This window comes from Meles meles, chromosome X (genome assembly GCF_922984935.1).
Source record: "Meles meles chromosome X, mMelMel3.1 paternal haplotype, whole genome shotgun sequence".
In the NCBI taxonomy this organism is placed as follows: Eukaryota; Metazoa; Chordata; class Mammalia; order Carnivora; family Mustelidae; genus Meles; species Meles meles.
In genome coordinates, this window is record NC_060087.1 from 124,495,596 (window position 1) to 124,521,372 (window position 25,777).

Consider the following 25,777-nt stretch of genomic DNA (forward strand, 5'->3'; position numbering starts at 1 on the left):
CATTTTATGCTTGCTTTAAGTTGCTTCCGGCTCTGTTCCAATCTCTTCTGCCATTGGGGACATTTGAAAGGAGTTTGAAAGGCACTGTTCTGAGACAACCCTTCTTAGGCATCAGTCAATGGTGAATGCATTTTTATGGTTCAGTGGAAGTACCAATTTTAGTTGATGGCAACCCTTCAAGCTGGGGTAAGTGGCCGTGGACAGTAGTTGAGGAAATTCACTGCACCAGTCCTGTGAGGCAGAGGGGTGAACGGTAAGAAAAGGAGAGACTGGCAAATGAGATGAACAGGAAGTAGAAATCAGGGAGAGATTTTATTACTCAATCAACAACAATTGCTCACTCTACTAGGCAGAAAGGACTAGGCTTTTCTAGGGTTACAGACAACCTCTGATACTCAGTGGCTTCAATCAATAAAAGGTGATTTCTCCTTCAAGCCCTATGTCCACTATATTTCTGCAGGGGTGAGGGACTGTATCTCTGTTCTGTGTAGTCACTCAGAGAGCCAGCAGACAGAGGCTCTGCCATCTTCTAATTCTTCTGTCTCAACAGGAGACTCCAAGCTTTGCCACAGCAAAGGAGGAAAACATGGAGAATCACACTGCGACTCTGAAAGGCTTCCACCATGAAAGCCAATCGAATAACTTCTGCTCGCTTTTCATTGGCCAAAGAGAGTCACATGGCCATGACTAACTCCAAGAGACAGGAGCCTAGAACCAGAAACGTCGGTGTGACTAGTATACCCACGAAATGCATCATCTCATTTTCTGCGCCAAATCCCATGATAGGCATTACACACAGATATGAGAAAGACTCAGTCCCTAACCTTAAGGAACTCCGAGTCTAGGCGAGAAGACCGACAGGCCATATAAGGGATGCATGTGATAACAAAGATAGCTTCTGGCCCCGAGCTGAAGACCGAGAGGCTAGAGACGATGAGGGTAAGTGGACAGACAGTGTTCACATGGTGTGGAGACAGACCCTAGCTCTGCTATGTGTGTGACCCTGGGCAAGTTAATCCCTGTGTGCCTCACAGTCCCCATCAGTAAAACGGTGACGAAAGTTAAACCTACTCTTGGGAACTCGTGTGCATTACCTAAAATAATCTACATGAGGTCGAGTGGTTGCACACAGCAGGCGCCCAATAAATTATGGCTTTTATGAAGCATCTCCACTTTGATAGAAGTACCTCAAACTCAAAAATAGTACCAATAATATATAATAATGATACGCAATAGACAACAGACGCTCCAGCTTGTCATAGGTAATGTCATATATGCTATCATTAGCATATCAATATTATGATATATAATATACATATACAGTTGTATATTGTATATACAGTTGTATATACAGTTATACATATATAATATAATATACAGTTGGAGATGGAATAATGTATGATAATTATCTCCCAACTGCTGCTTCTCGAGTTTTCTCTGTCTCAGTCAGTAATGTCATATTGTCCCCTTGCAAAGTTTGCCATGCCACTTTACAAGACAAAATTCAAATTCAAAGTCCTTAAAATTTAGCCTCTGCCTAGCACTATACATCATCTTTGCCTCTCTCCCCACATAACCGCTATGTCTCAGCCACACAGATCTGAGGGAATTCCTTTGCATATGGTATTTGTAATGAATACCAAGCGGTATCAGTCCAGGCACTATTCACTGGGAACTCCTTTCCCTATCCAAGGGCTGCTGACCCAGCTATTACATTTCTGCTGTGTGAGCCTGGCCCCTAGGTATAGCATATTAGTTTAGGGGTATACACTGACTCTAGTAGGGCCAACCAGATTCTCTTTTCCCCAGGCTGCCTGGGTGGCTCAGTCGGTTAAGTGTCTGCTCAGGTCATGCTCTCAGCATCCTAGGATCCAGCCCCAGGGAGCACACTTCCCACTCTCCCTTTGCCTCTCCCCCTGCTTGCATTAACTCTCCTCCCTCAAATAAATAAATAAAATCCTTAAATAAATTATTTAAAAAAAAAGTAGATTCTCTTTTCCTGGGAAGCACTCTGTAAGTGAGGCTGTGGATTCAAACGGCCATATTTCACGATGAGTATGTTGAAGTATTGATAGCTGGTTGAGTGAGGAGGGAGAGAGAGAGAGAGAGAGACAGAGGTCAACCCTTCAAAAATAATAGAGGTAAGAAGCACAAAGCCAGAATCCTTCCAGCGGCACCTGGGTGGCTTGGTTTGTTAAGCCTCTGACTCTTGGTTTCGGCTCAGGTCATGATCTCAGGGTCATGAGACCAGGCCCCGCATCAGGCTCCACGCTCAGTGAGGAATCTGACTGGGATTCTCTCTCTCCCTCTCCCTCTGCTCCTCCTCCTGCCTGCATGAGCTCTTCTCTCTCTAAAATAAATAAATACATCTTTAAGAAAAGAATCCTAGTATTTCAACCTCTGGTTTCAATTTCTTGTTCTTGGAATCCTTGAGACACATTTTGAAATCTTTTTAAAAATATTTGTTTGCTTAAGTAAGGTCAAGACTTAGTTCTATCGCTTCTTTGAAAAAGTCTTCCATAATTTTCCCAGGCCAACTGAGACACATTTTTATTATTACATTATTAGATATTACGATTAGAGCAGCATCTCATGGTAATACTTTGGGCTTCGTATTCATGTGTCTATCCTCCCTTCTGTACCATGAGATACTCTAGAGCAAAGGTCTTATTTTATCGTCTCTGCTTCCTACAGTGCTCGGCATACAGATAGCACCGTAGAGGAGCTTATGACCATTCCCAGAGGTTAGCAAGATTTTCACAGTGAAAAATAATTGAGCTATGTGAGGCTCTCATAGACGAGAAGATGAGTGTGCCAAAAAAGAAGGGGAAAGAGCCCTTATCTTATTAAGGGAAGAAACTGCTTACGTCTACCCCTCTGGGCATTTCTCTTGAGTAACTTACTATAACAACATCACTTAGTCCCTTTGTATCTGACTTCTGTGGATTCTGCAGTGAGCAGGAGGGAAAGACAAGGGTGTCCTGATACAACACTACTACTTTGCATGGTTTCCCCAGCCACTTGTGCCACAGTGGGAGCAAATGTGGGAAGGACAGGGGGCTTGAATTAGGTATGCTCAGACCCTTCATAGGATTTACAGAAAAGGATGGAGTGGAGTGGACATTAGAGGCGCCTTTAGCACTTAGACCCCATTACCATGAGAGTGAGCAAATGTTCTCTAAATATCCTATGAACTATAATCTAGCCCCTCGGGAGAAATCTTCCAATTCCTCTTGATACTCCTCTTGATGAACCCAGCTGATCTGTCCTCTGGCCTCACTCATCTGGAAGGTTCAAGCTAACCTATGAGCCTGCAGCTTCCTTTTCAATCAGCAGCTCTATCAAGCTGTTGCACCCCTGAATAAACATCTGGGTTTAACCAATTTTACTAAACATACCTTTACATTTCAGATGACATTGTTTGAATTTCTCAGCAGGTTATGTGAACACAAGGAAAAGGGATTTAGCTATTACTTCGGATAGAAAAGGTCACAGTTTGATAGAAAACATTTAAACCAGGTTGGCACTGATACACATCTTCATGTTATTATGTTCATAAAAATGTCATGTTTGTGAGAATCAAAAAAGTCATCTGGTTTACAAAATCTCAAACCAGATGGGTTGGTATCAGGAAAGGAAAAAATACTATTGAAGGATTTCTTTATGCAAGTATTTTGCATTTTTCAATGAAGGGATTGAATAACTAAGGTCAGGACATTATGTTGATAATATCACAGGCCATTCTTCATGACATTTTTCAGATCTGCTGGGTCTTTCTCCATGTATTTATTCTATTTGTTGAGACTGACCATCAGAATTTGATATTCTTGAAATGGGAAATTAGACAAAACTGATAGACATCTCTTAACAGCAGAGGGGATGAGATACTCATTTCTACTGTTACCTTGACCATGGAAGTGCATATACTGGCCAATTATCCAGTCCATTTGCTTCGGGCTCGGTCTCTATGGGAAGCAGCAGCCACAAGTCTAGTCATTCTGATCACTGTTACAGCCAAACTGTTCCATAGTCATCCCTTTCCCCCAGAGAACAACTGATTTGCTCATTTCTCAGCCAGTCACACTGATTTATTGTTGATTGACTCGAATGGTCCAGTCAGCCTTCATCTATTCACTCAAACGCATTCACTGAATCATGGTCAGTGGGCTTTACACGTGCCTCCCGCATTTCAGGCAGCCTCGCAAGGAAGGCAGATGCATAAAGAGAAAGTGACAACACAATGTCCAAAGTACATGGAATATCTTGGGAGCCTGAAGGAGAGGCTCCCAACCCTGATAACTCAGAGCTACCACCGCCTTGGAGAAGTCCAGTGTTCAGTCTGCACTCGACAAGCCTTCCTTATGAAACTTTATGTCCCAGGCACTATGCCAGGTGATGAAAATTATGTGATAAATCAGATGTAGTCTCTGCCCAGAAGGAACTTTTGTCTGGAAAGAGGAGACAAATATATGAACAATTGTAATAGAAGTCAGAATGTAAAAAAAAAAAAAAAATACTCTATTAGGAGTAAATGCAGATTGTTGAGAGAACACAGCCAAAAATGTCATGAATCCTGCCCAAAAGGCACTGAAGGTTTCCTGAAGGAAGTAGCAATGAACTTGAGCCTGAAAAATTCTAGGATTTTTGATAGACTAAGAAGGAGGAATGTGTACGGCAGGCAGAGAGAGAGCACATGCAAAGTTACAGCGCACTGTAGTCCCTAGAACACGGGGCAGAAAGTAGACAACTGGTCGACTTGGACAGTGAATTGTCGGGGGTGGTTAGAAGGGAGATAAAGATCTTAAGTAGATGGAGTGAGGTCATGAAGATCTTTAAATGCCAAAGTTCAGTTTTGCAAAGGGGTTTATGTTTTGGCAAGATGTGTGAGAGGCAGGTATGAAGTGGTACAAAAATTATGAGCCGTCACCTTGCTACTGTTTAGCAGAAAGACCCAGAACAAGTTATCTAACCCATATGGACTTGCTTCTGCATTTGTAATTGGAACTATTACCAGTCCTCTGCTCAAACCGTGGCTGGAAGATCAAAGGAACGACAAAGGTGAACTGCCCAGAAGCAAGTGTGGGATGCAGTAAGCGTTCGGGGCCTGATAGCAGAGTGGGAGTAAGTGGCAGCAGGGTGGGCACTGGGTTCAGGCGGTGGGAGGACGAACTGGGATGCTACTACAGCAATCCCTCTGAGACGTGCGGAGGTACAAACGGGAGCGGTGGCCAGAGAAAGGAGGTAACACAAGCACGCCAGCCTGATCTTGGAAATGAACGGGGGCGGGGGAGAGCAGGGAAGGAAGAAGGGATCTAAAATGCCTGAAATCTCTCGTGCGGTTGGATGGGAATAATGCACAAGCCGAGACAGGATGGAACGGGCATCTGAGAAGTCACAGTGTGTCTGCGTTCCCTTGCCAGGCCCTGTCGTTAGAACGCGACATTATTATATCCTCAACCAACTCCTCTTGGTGGATCCTCTTTGGCAATGTCTCGTAAGGGCGCTGTGTTCTCTATTTCCCTTGGTACACCGTCCCTTATGTTCATCTTTTTTTCTGTAAGATTTTATTTATTTGAGAGAGAGAGAGTAAGTGAGAGAGAGAATATGAACAGAGGAAGGGTCAGAGGGAGAAGGAGAAGCAGACTCCCCGCTGAGCAGGAAGCTTGACATGGGGCGCCATCCCCGGACTCCAGGATCGTGACCTGAACTGAGAGCAGATGCTTTACCAACTGAGCCACCTGGGTATCCCCCCACACACTTACGTTCATCTTTAATTGCCTCTTATCTTTAGAAAGTTCCGGTCTTGAGAGTCTATATTGAGTGTGTGACAAGATGCCAAACATGGACAAAAGGAGTTTCCAAAGATCACACACAGGTTTTCATAGGCTATGCTTCCTAGGGCTTGTTGGCCATATGTAGCGAATATTTCCTGGGTGTTCCTTGTGTCAGGGCCCACACTTTACATATTTTTTTCATTTTTATATAGTGAATATATCGAAAAATATATAAATTTATATATATATATATGTATATATATATATATATATATATATATATATATATCAAATCTTTATAATATCCCTGGAAAACCAGTACTAGTAAAACCCTGGCATGAGTGATTAGGAGTATTTGGAATTCCAGATGTGGAGGAGACAATAAAACAAGCATAGGGAGGAGTCAAGATGGCGGAGAAGTAGCAGCCTGAGACTACATCAGGTAGCAGGAGATCAGCTAGATAGCTTATTTAACATTGCAAACACCTACAAATCCAACGGGAGAGCGAAGAGAAGAACAGCAACTCTAGAAACAGAAAATCAACCACTTTCTGAAAGAACCTGTTTTTATCCCCTTTCTACCCCCACAATTAGGGGTCTCTTCTGATTTGGTTACAGCGCATTTTTCTGGGGTCTTTGCCACCCTTTTAGTAGTTTATTTGCTCCTTCATATCCTCTTATCTGGACAAAATGACAAGGCGGAAAAAATCACCACAAACAAAAGAACAAGAGACAGTACCGAAGGCTAGGGACCTAATCAACACAGACATGGGTAATATGTCAGATCAAGAGTTCAGAATGACGATTCTGAACATTCTAGCCGGGCTCGAAAAAGGCATGGAAGATATTAGAGAAAACCTCTCTGGAGATATTAAAGCCCTTTCTGGAGAAATTAAAGAACTAAAATCTAACCAAGTTGAAATCAAAAAAGCTATTAATGAGGTGCAATCAAAAATGGAGGCTCTCACTGCTAGGATAAATGAGGCAGAAGAAAGAATTAGTGATATAGAAGACCAAATGACAGAGAATAAAGAAGCCGAACAAAAGAGGGACAAACAGCTACTGGACCATGAGGGGAGAATTCGAGAGATAAGTGACACCATAAGACGAAACAACATTAGAATAATTGGGATTCCAGAAGAAGAAGAAACAGAGAGGGGAGCAGAAGGTCTATTGGAGAGAATCATTGGAGAGAATTTCCCTAATATGGCAAAGGGAACAAGCATCAAAATCCAGGAGATGCAGAGAACCCCCCTCAAAGTCAACAAGAATAGGTCCACACCCCGTCACCTAATAGTAAAATTTACAAGTCTTAGTGACAAAGAGAAAATCCTGAAAGCAGCCCGAGAAAAGAAGTCTGTAACATACAATGGTAAAAATACTAGATTGGCAGCAGACTTATCCACAGAGACCTGGCAGGCCAGGAAGAGCTGGCATGATATATTCAGAGCACTCAACGAGAAAAACATGCAGCCAAGAATACTCCATCCAGCTAGGCTATCATTGAAAATAGAAGGAGAGATAAAAAGCTTCCAGGACAAATAAAAACTGAAAGAATTTGCAAACACCAAACCAGCTCTACAGGAAATATTGAAAGGGGTCCTCTAAGCAAAGAGAGAGCCTAAAAGTAGTAGATCAGAAAGGTACAGAGACAATATACAGTAACAGTCACCTTACAGACTAATAATGGCACTAAATTCATATCTCTCAATAGTTACCCTGAATGTTAATGGGCTAAATGCCCCAATCAAAAGACACAGGGTATCATTTATTCTTCTCCTATCCCCCTACCCCCCCATGTTGCTTCTCCATGTCCTCATATCAGGGAGATCATATGATAGTTGTCTTTCTCCGATTGACTTATTTCACTAAGCATGATACGCTCTAGTTCGATCCACGTTGTCGCAAATGGCAAGATTTCATTTCTTTTGATGGCTGCATAGTATTCCATTGTGTATATATACCACATCTTCTTTATCCATTCATCTGTTGATGGACATCTAGGTTCTTTCCATAGTCTGGCTATTGTAGACATTGCTGCTATAAACATTCGGGTACACGTGCCCCTTCGGATCACTATGTTTGTATCTTTAGGGTAAATACCCAGTAGTGCAATTGCTGGGACAAGAACTGGGGGTTGCTGGGGGGAGGTGGGATTGGGAGAGGGGGAGTGGGCTATGGACATTGGGGAGGGGAGGCGAACCATGAGAGACTATGGGCTCTGAAAAACAACCTGAGGGTTTTGAAGGGTCAGGGGTGGGAGGTTGGGGCAACCTGAGGGTTTTGAAGGGTCAGGGGTGGGAGGTTGGGGGAACAGGTGGTGGGTAATGGGGAGGGCACGTTTTGCATGGAGCACTGGGTGTTGTGCAAAAAGAATGAATACTGTTATGCTGAAAAAATAAATAAAATGGAAAAAAAAGACACAGGGTATCAGAATGGATAAAAAGCCAAAACCCATCAGTATGTTGCCTACAAGAAACTCATTTTAGACGCGAAGACACCTCCAGATTTAAAGTGAGGGGGTGGAAAACAATTTACCATGCTAATGGGCATCAGAAGAAAGCTGGGGTGGCAATCCTTATATCAGATCAATTAGATTTTAAGCCAAAGACTATAATAAGAGATGAGGAAGGACACTATATCCTACTCAAAGGGTCTGTCCAACAAGAAGATCTAACAATTTTAAATATCTATGCCCCTAACGTGGGAGCAGCCAACTATATCAACCAATTAATAACAAAATCAAAGAAACACATCAATAATAATACAATAATAGTAGGGGACCTTAACACTCCCCTCACTGAAATGGACACATCATCCAAGCAAAAGATCAACAAGGAAATAAAGGCTTTAAATGACACACTGGACCAGATGGACATCACAGATATATTCAGAACATTTCATCCCAAAGCAACAGAATACACATTCTTCTCTAGTGCACATGGAACCTTCTCCAGAATAGATCACATCCTGGGTCACAAATCAGGTCTCAACCGGTATCAAAAGATTAGGATCATTCCCTGCATATTTTCAGACCACAATGCTCTGAAACTAGAACTCAATCACAAGAGGAAAGCTGGAAAGAACCCAAATACATGGAGACTAAACAGCATCCTTCTAAAGAATGAATGGGTTAATCAGGAAATTAAAGAAGAATTGAAAAAATTCATGGAAACAAATGATAATGAAAACACAACAGTTCAAAATCTGTGGGACACAGCAAAGGCAGTCCTGAGAGGAAAATATATAGCGGTACAAGCCTTTCTCAAGAAACAAGAAAGGTCTCAAGTACACAACCTAACCCTACACGTAAAGGACCTGGAGAAAGAACAAGAAAGAAACCCTAAACCCAGCAGGAGAAGAGAAATCATAAAGATCAGAGCAGAAATCAATGAAATAGAAACCAAAAAACAATAGAAAAAATCAATGAAACTAGGAGCTGGTTCTTTGAAAGAATCAATAAGATTGATAAACCCCTGGCCAGACTCATCAAAAAGAAAAGAGAAAGGCCCCAAATAAATAAAATCATGAATGAAAGGGGAGAGATCACAACTAACACCAAAGAAATACCGACAATTATAAGAACATACTATAAGCAACTCTACACCAACAAATTTGACAATCTGGAAGGAATGGATGCATTCCTAGAGACACATAAACTACCACAACTGAACCAGGAAGAAATAGAAAACCTGAACAGGCCCATAACCAGTAAGGAGATTGAAACAGTCATCAAAAATCTCCAAACAAACAAAAGCCCAGGGCCAGATGGCTTCCCAGGGGAATTCTACCAAACATTTAAAGAAGAACTCATTCCTATTCTCCTGAAACTGTTCCAAAAAATAGAAATGGAAGGAAAACTTCCAAACTCATTTTATGAGGCCAGCATCACCTTGATCCCAATACCAGACAAGGATCCCACCAAAAAAGAGAACTACAGACCAATACCCTTGATGAACACAGACGCAAAAATTCTCGCCAAAATACTAGCCAATAGGATTCAACAGTACATTAAAAGGATTATTCACCACGATCAAGTGGGATTTATTCCAGGGCTGCAGGGTTGGTTCAACATCAATCAATGTGATACAACACATTAATAAAAGAAAGAACAAGAACCATATGATACTCTCATTAGATGCTGAAAAAGCATTTGACAAAGTACAGCATCCCTTCCTGATCAAAACTCTTCAAAGTGTAGGGATAGAGGGCACATACCTCAATATTATCAAAGCCATCTATGAAAAACCCACCACAAATATCATTCTCAATGGAGAAAAACTGAAAGCTTTTCCACTAAGGTCAGGAACACGGCAGGGATGTCCATTATCACCACTGCTATTCAACATAGTACTAGAAGTCCTAGCCTCAGCAATCAGACAACAAAAAGAAATTAAAGGCATCCAAATTGGTAAAGAAGAAGTCAAACTATCACTCTTTGCAGATGATATGATACTATATGTGGAAAACCCAAAAGACTCCACTCCAAAACTGCTAGAACTTGTACAGGAATTCAGTAAAGTGTCAGGATATAAAATCAATGCACAGAAATCAGTTGCATTTCTTTACACCAACAACAAGATAGAAGAAAGAGAAATTAAGGAGTCAATCCCATTTACAATTGTACCCAAAACTATAAGATACCTAGGAATAAACCTAACCAAAGAGGCTAAGAATTTATACACAGAAAATTATAAAGTACTCATGAAAGAAATTGAGGAAGACACAAAAAAATGGAAAAATGTTCCATGCTCCTGGATTGGAAGAATAAATATTGTGAAAATGTCCATGCTACCTAAAGCAATCTACACATTTAATGCAATCCCTATCAAAATACCATCCATTTTTTTCAAAGAAATGGAACAAATAATCCTAAAATTTATATGGAACCAGAAAAGACCTCGAATAGCCAAAGGAATATTGAAGAACAAAGCCAAAGTTGGTGGCATCACAATTCCGGACTTCAAGCTCTATTACAAAGCTGTCATCATCAAGACAGCATGGTACTGGCACAAAAACAGACACATAGATCAATGGAACAGAATAGAGAGCCCAGAAATCGACCCTCAACTCTATGGTCAACTAATCTTCGACAAAGCAGGAAAGAATGTCCAATGGAAAAAAGACAGCCTCTTCAATAAATGGTGCTGGGAAAATTGGACAGCCACATGCAGAAAAATGAAATTGGACCACTTCCTTACACCACACACGAAAATAGACTCCGAATGGATGAAGGACCTCAAAGTGAGAAAGGAATCCATCAAAATCCTTGAGGAGAACACAGGCAGCAACCTCTTCGACCTCAGCCGTAGCAACATCTTCCTAGGAACAATGGCAAAGGCAAGGGAAGCAAGGGCAAAAATGAACTATTGGGATTTCATCAAGATCAAAAGCTTTTGCATAGCAAAGGAAACAGTTAACAAAACCAAAAGACAACTGACAGAATGGGAGAAGATATTTGCAAACGACATATCAGACAAAGGGCTAGTATCCAAAATCTATAAGGAACTTAGCAAACTCAACACCCAAAGAACAAACAATCCAATCAAGAAATGGGCAGAGGACATGAACAGACATTTCTGCAAAGAAGACATCCAGATGGCCAACAGACACATGAAAAAGTGCTCCACGTCACTTGGCATCAGGGAAATACAAATCAAAACCACAATGAGATATCACCTCACACCAGTCAGAATGGCTAAAATTAACAAGTCAGGAAATGACAGATGCTGGCGAGGATGTGGAGAAAGGGGAACCCTCCTCCACTGTTGGTGGGAATGCAAGCTGATGCAACCACTCTGGAAAACAGCATGGAGGTTCCTCAAAATGTTGAAAATAGAACTACCCTATGACCCAGCAATTGCACTACTGGGTATTTACCTTAAAGATACAAACATAGTGATCCGAAGGGGCACGTGTACCCAAATGTTTATAGCAGCAATGTCTACAATAGCCAAACTATGGAAAGAACCTAGATGTCCATCAACAGATGAATGGATAAAGAAGAGGTGGTATATATACACAATGGAATACTATGCAGCCATCAAAAGAAATGAAATCTTGCCATTTGCGATGACGTGGATGGAACTAGAGCGTATCATGCTTAGTGAAATAAGTCAATCGGAGAAAGACAACTATCATATGATCTCCCTGATATGAGGACATGGAGAAACAACATGGGGGGGTAGGGGGATAGGAGAAGAATAAATGAAACAAGATGGGATTGGGAGGGAGACAAACCATAAATGACTCTTAATCTCACAAAACAAACTGGGGGTTGCTGGGGGGAGGTGGGATTGGGAGAGGGGGTGGGGGCTATGGACATTGGGGAGGGTATGTGCTATCATGAGTGCTGTGAAGTGTGTAAACCTGGCAATTCACAGACCTGTACCCCTGGGGATAAAAATACATTATATGTTTATAAAAAAAAATTTTTGGAAGGGGAGGCGAACCATAAGAGACTATGGACTCTGAAAAACAACCTGAGGGTTTTGAAGGGTCAGGGGTGGGAGGTTGGGGGAACAGGTGGTGGGTAATGGGGAGGGCACGTTTTGCATGGAGCACTGGGTGTTGTGCAAAAACAATGAATACTGTTACGCTGAAAAAATTAATAAATGGAAAAAAAAATAAAAATAAAAAAAAATAAAATGAATGAAAGGCTCCTGGATGGCCCAAAAAAAAAAAACCAAGCATACAGAAGCAAAATGAAAGGTTAAGAGCAAGTCGGAATGTGAGATGGATACCCAAGGAAGGCCTCACTAAGAAGATGACATTCAAGAAAAAGAAGTAAAGAGGCAAGGAAGAACATTCTAGAGAGAGAAATCACCAAGTGCCAAGGCCTAAAGCCGGCACCCCCGGCACGTGTGAGAACAGCAAGAGTACCTTGTGACCGAGGTGGCACATCCGAGAGGGTAGAGGAGAAGAAAGTAGAAGCAGAGAGGCAAAGGGCAGGAAAGAGGACCTGAATTCTATGCGACCCGGTAGACTTAAGGACGTCAGCTTTTTCTCTGAGTAAGATGGGTGCGCTAGAGATTTTTGCAAAGAGGAATGACATGGCCTACTTCCCACGTTCATTTCCACATGAACACATTCCTCTTGGCCTCTGTATTCAAAGTGCACAGGGAGGAGAGGGTGGGGGAGAAGCCGAGGGACCAAGGGCCACAAAGGTGGTGAAAGCCAAAACCCAGAGTGCCAGTTATCAATTTCTTCCCTCTCAGTTCAAAAACTGTGTTTTCCGTCTCTTGGCTGGACCCGAACAAATATACCTAGCTTAAACTACATTAATTTGTTTGAAATACTCGTCCATCTCCCTCCACCTGCTCCAGTCCTGACTGTCTAATCTTCTGGGCAAACCATGGGAGTAATTGAGGTTTAGCCCAACATTCAGCCATCAGGGGCCCCCTCGTTCCTTAATCACTCTCTATCTGGAGATATAACTAGCCGAGCTATAGCCGTTGCTTAAAGGGTTCTCCAGCTGCAACTAAATTAATTCACGTTAACACATATTTAGATGAAGATATGATAGAGAAAATAGTGTGGTGCTAATAAAAAGGAGCTATAGAAAAATCAACTAAAATATTCATAAATGCCATTTCCAGCTAACAGTACACACATTTCCCTGCTGCTTCTCTTGCGAAACTTTTTTTCAGACCTAATGTTGTCGCTAGATATGAAAAGAAATGCTCATGAGAATAACTAAGAGTAATCATCTGCTTTACAAACACATAATTGAGAAAAATAATAACAAAAAGGATGGACAAAAAAAGACATCAGTTTTGCTTTTAAAGGAAAATTCAAATGATGCTTCACCCAGAAATACTTACGTAATCAACACTTAATGAGCTCCAAAATGCAGCACTCTTCTTAATTTCCAGCAGGTATTATAAGCTCATAAAATCATGTTATTTTAAGCGAGGAAAAAACTCATAACTATTACAGAGAGGAAAACTCTGTGCTATTTTGCCATAATAAGATTTTCCCCTTCCTGACATTCTAAATGCCTATAATTTTAGTCACCAAGACCCTACATAAAGTTTTACAAGCAGAAAGCTGAAGTGCCTTATTATCTTTTCTATTTATAGGACCCAGATTCACCTGATATCTGGGTCTCTGGCGTCCTTATTTTTAAAGCCAATACCACAGATGCAAAGAGACAACACCCTATTTAATCAGAGCTGCTAATTGACCTTTGAGGGACTGAACAGCAGAGCTGAATTAACTTACATCAAAATTGCTGTTTTAAAGGGAAGAAGGAAATTGACACACAATAGAGGATCAACCAAACTTATAATGGAAAGACTTTTCAAATGCCTGGTTAGAACTGGTGGGCAGAGATGTCCATAATTTTTTTTAATTCCACCCACAATAGATGTGGCTGATTTCAGGTGTCGTTGAGGGGCTTACTGAAGGCCTAATGAGGAGAGGCAATGTGTCTGCCATTCTTCCTGCTCTTGGTAAGTGCCTAGCATGTAGAGGAAGCTCAACGCAGCTTAGATTAAATACGTTGTATCACAGGAAAAACATGGTATATGATGAATGTGTCAGCTGGGTGGAGATGGAAGTTAAGCATCAGGGTAGACCCTGCTGTTTCCCAGACTTCGGTCATTCCTGGGACATGTATGGTCTAGTTTCCACATCCCTTATATTCCCCATATTCTTACTTTTTAAAAAAGAACTTATTTATTTGTTTATTTGAGAGAGAGATGGACAAAGATAGTGAGAAAGAGCCCAAGCAGGGAGGAGAGGGAGAAGCAGTTTCCCCAAGGAGCAGGGAGCCTGACACAGGGTTTGATCCCAGGACCCTGGGATCATGACCTGAGCCGAAGGCAGAGGCTTAACCCACTGAGCCAACCAGGCGCCCCTCCCCCATATTCTGATTTGCCCAACACTGTTCTTTTCATTGACCCCCATTTTCCACTTAAATAAATTGTGCTTCAACCTAGTCCCTAAGATCTGTGAAGTCGGAGGTGTTCTCACGCTAATTATTTTTGCCACACATGCAAACAACTGCAGAACTTTTAAAATTGAAAAGGCCCCTACATGTACACCCCAAAACCTCTGCCACTTCCTAGCTCTGTGACCTCAGGGGAATTGCCTCATGTTCGGAGTTCCACCACAGAGCAAGATGTCTTATGTGCAGGAAACACCACTTTCCAGTTGGGGCTACGTGGCAGATACTAGGAATGCAGATTCGCCATGGATCTTGCCTTCCTCGGGTTCACGTTCTAGCTGGAGAATTTGATGCATAAAAGCTTTTCCATACTCTCCTCTGTGACACACAAGCAATATCTCGTTGTGTTTTGTTGTGCTTCAGTTCAGGGTTTAAGAGAAAGTTTTCACAGTGAATTCAAGTTTGGTCATAATATGCTCCATCTCTCCATAGATACATTATGAAGAACTGGAACATTTTCTTCTGAGTTCGTTTATAATCGTGGTTCACATTTTTATCTTTTCAGGATTCAGTATTTGGACTATTTCCCAAAACATTAGAGATAGGCTGGAAGTCTTAAAAGATGCTAATCTGGACAATCAGGGTATTCAATGGCACAGGAACTATTTTAAGTCAGCAGCGAGAGAAGATTCTAGCAGGCAGCTGAGTCAACTCAATGACCACAGTTTGGCAGTGACTTGGGCACCAAGATTTCTGGCAATGAAAATCCAAAAAGGGAAACGCGGTGGATCTTCAGTGATTGAAGAAAGAAGGTATATGTATTAGTCTACAGAAACAAGCTTTGTTTCCACAGAGGACAAAAGTCTGATGCTAATCCTGTGAGTCCCTGTATAAGAAGCACCGAGGCGCAGAGCAGGCAACGCTTTCAACTGTAACTCCTCAAAAAGACACAGAAGCACTGGTCACAAATAGGCCATTCTTGTCCAGACCCTTCAATGAGCCAGAGAACATCACATTCCATCGTAGTTAAAGAAGGCATCTCGGCAGAGCCGAAAACAGACTTTGAGATCCTAAGGCACCCAGAGATGTTGGTAGCACCGCAGTGAGAGACCTCACAGATTCTGGAAATGACTAAATCCCACACTTGTCACAGCATTTCAGTCAGGTTACAGCTTTCTTACCTCAGCTTCAGATGTTCCAGAATTACCTCAAATGGGAGCCTCATGCTTGAGAGACCATATGTGCTAAACGGAACCACTGTAACATTTGCTACTCCCAAACTTGCCCAGAACCCCCCTATCGGTTGGGTCAGGCCGGCGGGAAAGTAGTACTTCGCATCTCACCGACATCGGACTCGGGCCTGTAACTTGGTGTGGCCAACGACGAGCTCAAGTGTCATGGGGCAATTTTGATAGAAGCCTTCAGAGCCCTGGTGGGACAAATGATTCTTCTCTTTCACTTTGCTCTCGGCCCCAAGGCTGGTGTGGCTCAGGAAGGGCCTGCTCCTCTAGCCTGGTTCTCAGAATGAAGGAGGTATGGAGAAGAACAGTGCTTGGCCCATAAAGGTTGTGAAATGTGAGTGAGGAAACTTTTGCCTCTGGAAGTACTGACATTTGGAGGCTGTTGACTGTAGGATAACTTCACAAAAACGGACTGATAGGCAAAAGTACATTGGAAAGAAAATTGCTTTGCTTTCATGAAGTAACTCTCGGTTGAGCTTGTGTTCTACCAGAATGTTCTGTGCTACATTATGTGGAAAATACAACTTCCTTTCTTACCGTTTTTAATTCAGGGATAGCTAATTGACTTCCTCAGTTTATAGAGCAAATAATTTTGACAAGAATCCCTGAGAAGCATGCCAAAAATGAGTGCGGAGCTAGCTGCGAAGCGCCCAGAGGGATAGGTGGGGAAGGACACAAAGAACACTAACATGTATTTGCATTTTTTTAATGAGCTAGGTGCTCGCCCTGTATTGTTTCATTTAATGCTGACGCTGACGAGGACCCCAGGCTTGCCCCCCTTTTACAAATGTCATTCCGAAGGGCTACGGAGTGAGACAGCTGGAATTTGAGCCTCGATCTGACCGACTCCAGAGTCTTGACTCTTCCCATTATCCTCTTTGTATTACAGGCTCGCTTCCCGTCACTCAGGACAGGATAATCTGATGACACAGACACAAAGCATCAAAGCATTGTTCCGGGGACTACTAGAGAAGTCTCTGGAAGCCTAGTCGTGCACTAAGTTTGAAGATAAAGGGGTCAGGCTGTAAGGGATTATCAGATTTGTTTATAGGCCTATAATTTGGGTTGAAGATTAATTCCAGTATTAACTATAGTTTATTATTTTAATCATCAAGGTAATAGACAGTCATAGAAAATTTGGAAAATACAAAAACCACCAGAGAATGGTGAAATCAACTCTCTTGAGGGTCAGGAATTTCTAAACTTAAAAGCAGTGGGGGAATATCAAAGAAAAATACATATTTGACCACGTAAATGTTAAACAAATGCTGTTATCTCAGGTAGAGGCTTTAAATTTAAGCAGATACATGGCTTTTGATATATTCGGTAGGATTCCATTCATGGACAGTCTGGTATTTCTATTCACTGTTGTGATAATACAGTTTTATATAATATAGTCATTAATATTATATAATATGTTGGTTTAAATGTTACATTAACATGTTAATTTATAATTATATAATATACAATATAATTGATTATATAATTAATATATAATATGTTGATGTTAATTGACATATATCAATAATGTGTGTTACACCTTTTTCACATGTTTGTTTAGAACTTAGAACTAGAAACTGGGAGTGGGAAGCATGGGTGACGTAGATACATGAGGAATCTAACAGCAAGAGAGGTCACAACCGGGGTGCCTGGGTGGCTCAGTGGGATAAAGCCTCTGCCTTCAGCTCAGGTCATGATCCCAGGGTCCTGGGATCGAGCCCCGCATCGGGCTCTCTGCTCGGCAGGGAGCCTGCTTCCCTTCCTCTCTGTGCCTGCCTCTCTGCCTGCTTGTGATCTCTGTCTGTCAAATAAATAAATAAATAATCTTAAAAAAAATAAAGAGAGGTCACAACCATTGGCCTGACGTGAGAACAGGAAGCATTAAGTCCCAGCTCTGCAGTTACCGAACGGGGGCAAGGACGCGGGATGGTTTCTCTCGGACCAAATGTGACATGCGGGCCATGTGGTAGAGAGAGCTAGTCACCTGAAGCCTTTCTGAGTCTTGCCAAGGCAGACTGCCTACCTGGGTAAAGCGATCCCAATAGAAGATAAAAATGCTGAATTCTTAGGATAAAAGGCAGGCATGTAGTGTTGATTGATTATTGTCACTGGGGGAGCCTCTAAGGCAAAGAGTCAGATCGGACCATCTACCAAGCCCAAGGAAAGGCAGCTGTAAACATCTGCCATAAGCAGATACCTGGAGGTCTGGTCAAGAGAGAACTTCCTGACCCTGACCTCCCCTCCCACCAGTCTTCTATCCCAGACAGGTTGGAAACGGTAACTATACTCTGGTGTGGAGGGGAGGCGGGTGGAGAAAAGAGGAAATGGATAAGGGAGAGACACACACATGGAGGCTAGAATTCTTCATTTTGACGTTCAAAGTTTTGTTATTTTTACCCTAGACTAGACTAGACTAGCCATTACTAAAGCAGAACGATCACCAATGAAAGCAACCAGTGGACTTCATAGCGATTAAGGCTGAGTGAATAAGGTACGAAGATTGCCTAAAATTTCATTCATGGACTCAAAACCAGATTCCCCAAGATGGATTTACAGTAATAGTGGAGAAAAAAAAACTTATTATTGTTCGTCAGCGTACTCCCAGGTAAATGTACTTCATACAATTGCTTTCGTCTTCCATGACTTGAAAGGTAAGCACCTACTTTTTACACTAGTGTCCGTTTAAGCACTCTTTCCTCTTTTGGACGCAGGTACTGAGTACCTACTACGTGCCAGGTCGTGTTCTAGGTATTCAGGAAATTTCAGTGACTAAAAGATGAAGTTGACATTCCAGTGGGGGGAGAAAACCAAAAATGATTTAAATATAAATAAAACATAAAGTGTCAGATAAAAATATTTGTACTGAAGAGGATTAAGATAAGGGGATATGATAATGACTTGGGGGGGCTGCTAGTCATATACGAGTCTCAAAGGTGGTCTTGCTCAGGAGGGATGATGTAAGCTGAGATCCGAATGAGAAGAAGTAGACAGCTGTGTACAGTTTTTGGAGATGAATATTATTGGCAGAGGGAAGAACTCGTGGACAAGCCCCAAGGAAAGAACTAGCTTGGTTTGCTCGAGGGACAGAAAAAAGGCCTGTGTGACTGGAGCATTGGTGAGCTAAGCAGAGACCACTGGGGATTGACTTTGGAGAGGCAGAAAGTCCAGATCATGCAAAGAAAGGCTTGTTTGTAAGCCAGGGTAAACAATTTGGATTACATCCCAAGTCAAATGGCAAGCCACTGGGGGAGTTTCAGCATGGCGGTGACATGATGAGAATTACATTTTAAAAATATCACTCTGGCTACTGCGAGTAAGCGAGACTATGAGGAATGGGAGCAGAGAGATAAGTCGAAGCAGGGGTGCCTGGGTGGCTCCATCAATTAAGCGACTAATTCTTGGTTCTAGCTCAGGTCATGATCTCAGGGTCATGAGCTAGAGCCCTGCGTCGGGCTCCGTGCTTAGCATAGAGTCTACTTGCGACTGTCTGCGCCCCCTGCAAATAAATAAATAAATCTTTAAAAAAAAATTCGAAACAATATAATGGTGACTTAAACCAGAGTGGTCTAATTACATTAATGGCGCTGCTATTTGCTGACACCTGAACAGACTGGGAGAGGTACAGGCTTAGAGGGAAATCCAAAGGTCTGTTTTTCATGTGCTGGATTGGAGATGCCTAGCTGGCACCCACGAAAGGATATCTTGTGGGATGTGGCTATGTCCCGTTAAGACAGAAGCTCAGCAGAGATGTCACAGCAGGATAAAGACTTGGGATCTTTGGAATATGTTACATAAAACCACGTAACAAATGAAATCTCCTGAGAAGGGAATAGAGTAAGAACAGAAAAGTGGCCTAAGATTAAATTCTTGGGACACCATATTCTACAGGTCCAAGAGAAGAGAAGCTAGGAAGAGAGACCGAAAATGATTAGCCAGTGAAATAGAAAAAACACAAATGTGCGGGATCAAGGAAACAGATAGAAGCAAGTGTTTCCACAAGTAGGGAATAGTCAACCACGTGAAATGTTGCTGAGCAATTAACTGAGAGGGAGATAATGAAGTGACTACAAGTAATCTCAATAGCAAAATAATGTATTTGACTTCCCTTTATGGATCTTATTAATATCTTCTGTGGTTGCACAGTCAACAAATTTAGGGGCCCCACTTAGGAAAAAGAATACAAATTGAGGCATGAAAGCGAATATTTATTTAGGCTAAGAAAGTACAACAACTTACAAAGTTGATAAATAACTGCAAACATGACTGAATTTTCCGATAAATGTTATCGGAAAATTCAGTCATGTTTGCAGTTATTTATCAACTTTGTAAGTTGTTGTACTTTCTTAGCCTAAATAAATATTCACTTTCATGCCTCAATTTGTATTCTTTTTCCTAAGTGGGGCCCCTAAATTGTAAACGCTTCAGGGGGCAAAAACCCTAGATCTAAACATGTTGAGGACAGATAAAGACAGAGAGATAGACCATTTCTTTCAAACATATTCAATTGAATTCAATGAATTCAAATGAATGAGAATTTGATGTCTTGGCCTAATCTACAATTTTTAACTCAAACCATCTTCCCTCTCAGCTCTGTAGTTGATGATCTACTGTTTTCTTCAATTTAGTATTTTGGGGAAGATTAAGGGTAGTCTGATCTTGTTTCTTTGTGGATGACTACTCTTAGGTTACTATGTTTTTTATTTTGGTGGGCTGTAGACACTTGACAACTAGGATTCTTTGTGACATTTAATATTTTTACCTGATGTGAATCTGTTTTTATTAATATTTTATAGAAGCCAGTGAACACCTTTATTTTCTAGATTTAATGTCTTTCTTAAGATCAGAAACATTTTTCCCATGTGTTTTTCTGCAATATTGCTTCTGTTTCATCTTTATTTGTAGCTCTTTTCTACTGGACCCCTCCACCATATTTACCGTCACCACCTTCATTATTTTCATGTCTCTTCTTCTCTGGTTCTTGAAGTTTTTTACGTTTGGCTTCTTATTTACTAATTCAATTTTCTGAGATGTCAATTCTACTCATTGCTTCCACACAGTTATTTTTCCACTGTGTTATTCATCTTTCAGTAGTCTATCCTTTATTCATATTGACAAAAATAGCAAGGGAAAATGTGATAGGAACTTGAACTTGGTCACAAAAGATTACAGAGATGCCGGCACTGTCCATTATATTCCCCCCATGCCAATCTCCCCAAACAAAGAGGTCTTAAAAGTTATCTCTGAAATTAATTCTAGTGTTGATAATATATCAAGAAAGCACTGAAAGGGGGTACTTTTAGGAGACTTGAGAGTAGGTTTCAGACTGATGTTGCATGGAAACTTTAGGGCTAAAGAAAGACTCTGAGGCTTTGGCAGGTCTTGACGCTCCATTGTTCATTTGCAAAGCCAGAGAAAAACTTAATAGGGAGAAAGTCCAGGAAGCAGAGAGCTAAAAACATTATTTGAGCATGCTCACATTAGCACACCAGCATTGCTGGGGAATGCAAGAAGGTTGCAGTCATCCGCTCTGACTGCTAAGTGACTCTAGCAGCAAGCTGTTGGGTGTGGTCCTAACCAGATAGCCCACCAAGAATCTTCAGACAGGCCAAACTGTGAAGGGCTTTCCCTGCTGAAGCCAGTCTGTCAAGAATGGAAGAAGTACCTACTTCCTTAAACTTACAGACACCAACACAAGGCCCCAAGTATAATAATCAAGGAAACATGACACCACTAAAGGAAACTAACAAAACCCCAATTACTGACACTAAAGAAATGGAGATCTATGAACTATCCAACAAAGAATTTAGAATAATCTTCTTAAAGAAATTCAGTGAGGGGCACCTGGCCGGCTTGGTAGGTGGAGCGTGCAACTCTTGATCTTGGGGTTGTGAGTTTGAGCCCCATGTTGGGTGTAGAGACTACTTATAATATTTTTTTAAAAAAAGACATTCTGTGCAGTACAAGAAAATACAGTCAACTAAATGAAATTAGGAAAACAATGCAGTACAAGAAAATACAGACAACTAAATGAAATTAGGAAAACAAAATGACAAACTCAACAATAAAATAGAAACCATTAAAAAAAAACAGAAATTCTAGCATTAAAGAATACAATGAACGAACTGAAGATTTCAATAGAGAACTTCAACAACAGAGTTCACCAAGCAGGAGAAAGAATAAGTAATTGGGAAAACGGGTCATTGCAATCATCTCGTCAGAGGAGACTAAAAAAAAAAGAATGAAAAAAGTCTGCATAAATTACAGAATACTATTAACAGAAACAATCTACATGCTATTGGCATTCCCAGAAAGAGAGAGAGGGAGAAAGGGGCAGGAAGCTTATTTAAACCAATAATGGCTGAGAACTTCCCAAACCGGGAGAAAGATTTGGACGTCCAAGTTCATGAAACTAATAGGTCACTCCAAAATTCCAGCCAGAGAAGAGTTGGGGGGTGGTGGGCAGCTGGTGAAATAGATAAAAGGGATTGATAGTCTATTTGTCTTGATGAGCATTGGGAAAGATAGAGAATTGTTGAATCACTGTATTGTACACCTGAAACTAGTATAACACTATATGTTAATCACACTAGAATTTTTCAGCTTCCAACAGAAAATTATCTTCTCTGAGACACATTAAAATAAAACTATCTAAAGTCAAAGACAAAAAAATAATGTTAAAAGAAGCAAAGGGGAAAAAATTCTCACATTTAAGGGAACATCCATAAGGCTATCGGCATATTTCTTAGCAGAAATCTTGCAGGACAGAAGCAAGTGGGATGATATATTCAAACTGCTGGGAAAAAAAAACACCCTGCTAGCTGAGAATGCTTTACCAGGCAAAACTGTGTTTCAGAAATGAAGGCAAAATAAAGACTTTCCCAAACAAATCTGAGGGGGTTCACAACCACTAGTCCTGCCTTACAAAAAGGAGTTCTTCAAGCAGAAACAAAAGACCAATGATTAGTAAAGTGAAAATACATGAAAAAATAAAACATACCAGTAAAGGTGAGTATACAGTCAAATTCAGAATATTCTAACACTGCAATATTGCACTGTGTCAATCACTTCACTCAAGTATAAAAGATTAAGTACAAAAGAACTGAAAATAATTATAGCTACAGTAGTTTGTTAAATGATACACAAAATAAAAAGAGGTAAATTGCGACACCAAAAGCATAAATATAAGGGAGGGGTAAAAGGGTAGAGTTTTTCTATGCGATCAAAGTTAAGCTGTTAGCAGTTTAAAAAAGACTGCTATCCATAAGATATTTTATGTAAGTTTCCTGGTAACCAAAAAACAAAAAGAGGAGATACACAAAAGATAAAGTGAAGGGAATCAAAGCATACTATTATAGAAAAGTGTCAATTCACAAAGGAAGACTTCAGAAGAGGAAGAAAGGAACCTGGCAAAACAGCCTGAAGGCAATTAATAAGAGGCCATCAGTAAGTCCTTATCTGTCAAGAATTACTTTAAATGTAAATAGATTACATTCTTCAATCAAAAGGCACAGAGCAGCTGAAAGGATTAAAAACCAAGATGTAACTATATACTGCCTACAAGAGACTCATTTGAGAGACTCATTTCAGACTGAAGGACATGTATAAACTCAAAGTAAAGGAATAGAAAAAAGCTTCCATGCAAATAGAAAGCAAAAGAGACCAGGGGTGGCTATACTTATCCGACAAAACACACTTTAAATCAAACCCGTAACAAGAGAAAAGGTGACTATATAATGATAAAGGGGTCAGTTCCTCAAAAGGATATAACACTTGTAAATATATGTGTACCTAACACCGGAGCACATAAATATATTAAGCAAATATTAACAGACCTGAAAAGAGAACTGGATGATGTGGGGTGTGTGTGTGTGTGTGTGTGTGTGTGTGTGTGTGTGTGTGCGTGTGTGTGTGTGATGGAATATTATTCTGCCACACAAAAGTAGGAAATGCTTGCAACAGACTGTGCAGCTACCGCCAAGATTTAGGCTCAAGACCTTCCTGGCAAGGAGGAACAAAGGACAAAGGAACAAAGTGACAGGCAGTATGGCTTCCGAGTTCTCCAAGATCCGACTTGTTCGCAGATCAGTCGCTCACATTCTCTCCATCATCAACCAGAACCAGCAAGGGAACCCCAGGAAATTCTACGAGGGTAAGAAGGACAAGACCCTGATCTGCGCCCCCAGAAGACACACACCATGTGCCGCCGACTGAACAAGCACGAGGAGAACCGAAGACCAAGAAGCAGCGGCAGGTGCAGCAGCTGTACCCGCTGTGGAAGGATGCGGCCCGGGCCTAAGCAGCAGCATCTGTACCACACAAACACACAAGCGAACAAAGCAGAAAATCCTTTGGTGACAACATGGATGGACTTTGAGGGCATCGTGCTAAGTGAAGTAAGTCAGACGGAGAACCACGAGCACGGTCTGTTCTCACTCCTGTGTGTTATCCAAAAAGGCTGAACTCAAAGAAGCACAAAGCAAACTGCTGGTTGTCAGGGGTGGGGGTGGTGGAAATGGAGAGATGTTGGTCAAAGGGTACAAACTTCCAGCTACAAGATGAAAGTGCTCTGGGATCTGAGGTACAGCATGGCAACCAGAATTCACAGTGCTGTATTGAACACGTGCAAGCCAGAAGAGAGCAGACCTTTGCTATTATCACCGAAAGACAGTGGTAATTTATATAAGGGAACTGCCATGTTAACTAACCTTATGTGATCATCATTTCAGTGCATACGTGTTATATCCATTCTCTAAATCCATTTCACTACGCATACACAGACATCGCCCGCACTGTGTACACCTAACACTTGTATTTGTTATATGTCACTATACCTCAGTAAAGCTGGGGGAGAAGTGATAGCAAAGGAAATAGAAATGCTTCAGAGAACAGAAGAGGAGGAGGAATGGAATGAGAAGGACCAGCAGTGTTTTGCATCCAAAAGAAAAACAAAAACCAAGATGTTACAAAATCGGTAGGATCAGAAAAAGTTCTTGAAACTTCAAAACATGAGTGCTGAAATTTAAAGTGTAATTAAAATATAACATGGACATCTTCTAGGCAGAACAAAACTGAAAGAAGAAGAAAACTGAGGAAAAATACAAAAGAAATTCAATACAGGCTGTCTCACACCCAACAAACAGGTGTTCTGGAAAGACAGAAGTGCAGGGGACGGATTGTGAGAAGAAACAAAAGCAAGCTTCCTGCAGCTAACGGACTTCAGCGTTCCCAGCACAGGAGCCCAGTCGGCACCCAGCCCAGATTCAAGGTGAAAAGTTCCACACGTGGACCCATCACTGTGACATTTCAGAACAGCCAGGACGAGAAGATACCACAGCCCTCAAGAGAAAACTTTAGGTTAGCTACAAAGGAATGACAGGACTGGATTTCTCACCATCAACAGGAGATGTGAGAAGATAATGGAGCAATGCCTTTGAAACCCGGGGCCACTTTTTAAGCGAAAACCCCCCACACAGCCAAAGTACTTCTCAAGGTTGAGAAAAGGATGAAATGAGTTTTCAAACGTGCCAAAATTCACGTACCTCTCAGAAAGCTAATGGAATATAGAACGCAGGAAGCAGAAAAAGGAAAACGTGTCGTCAGGAGACAGTGTGTGTCGTCAACGGAAGTGAGCGGTTCCACTTCCTCTCACGTGTCCCAGCAACCTCTCACCACATGAGTAGCTCAGAAATGCTGCCGGAAGTTGTTCAGATGGGTAATAAAATCATTAATATATTACTTAAACTTATAAAAGGAATCAAGAGAGGAGCTAGGGAAAAAAGGGAAAAAACCATCCTGGGGGAAGGTTGGGGAGCAAAAAGTGAAGATGTATAATGTACACCGTGAAACAGTGATGTATACGGTTATTTAGAAAT

General features: G+C 41.4%; 1 pseudogene; it reads left to right on the forward strand.

Annotated features, from left to right (window-relative positions):
• Positions 1 to 873: 873 nt before the first annotated feature.
• LOC123934771 lies at positions 874 to 24,201 on the forward strand (annotated as a pseudogene).
• Positions 24,202 to 25,777: the final 1,576 nt, after the last annotated feature.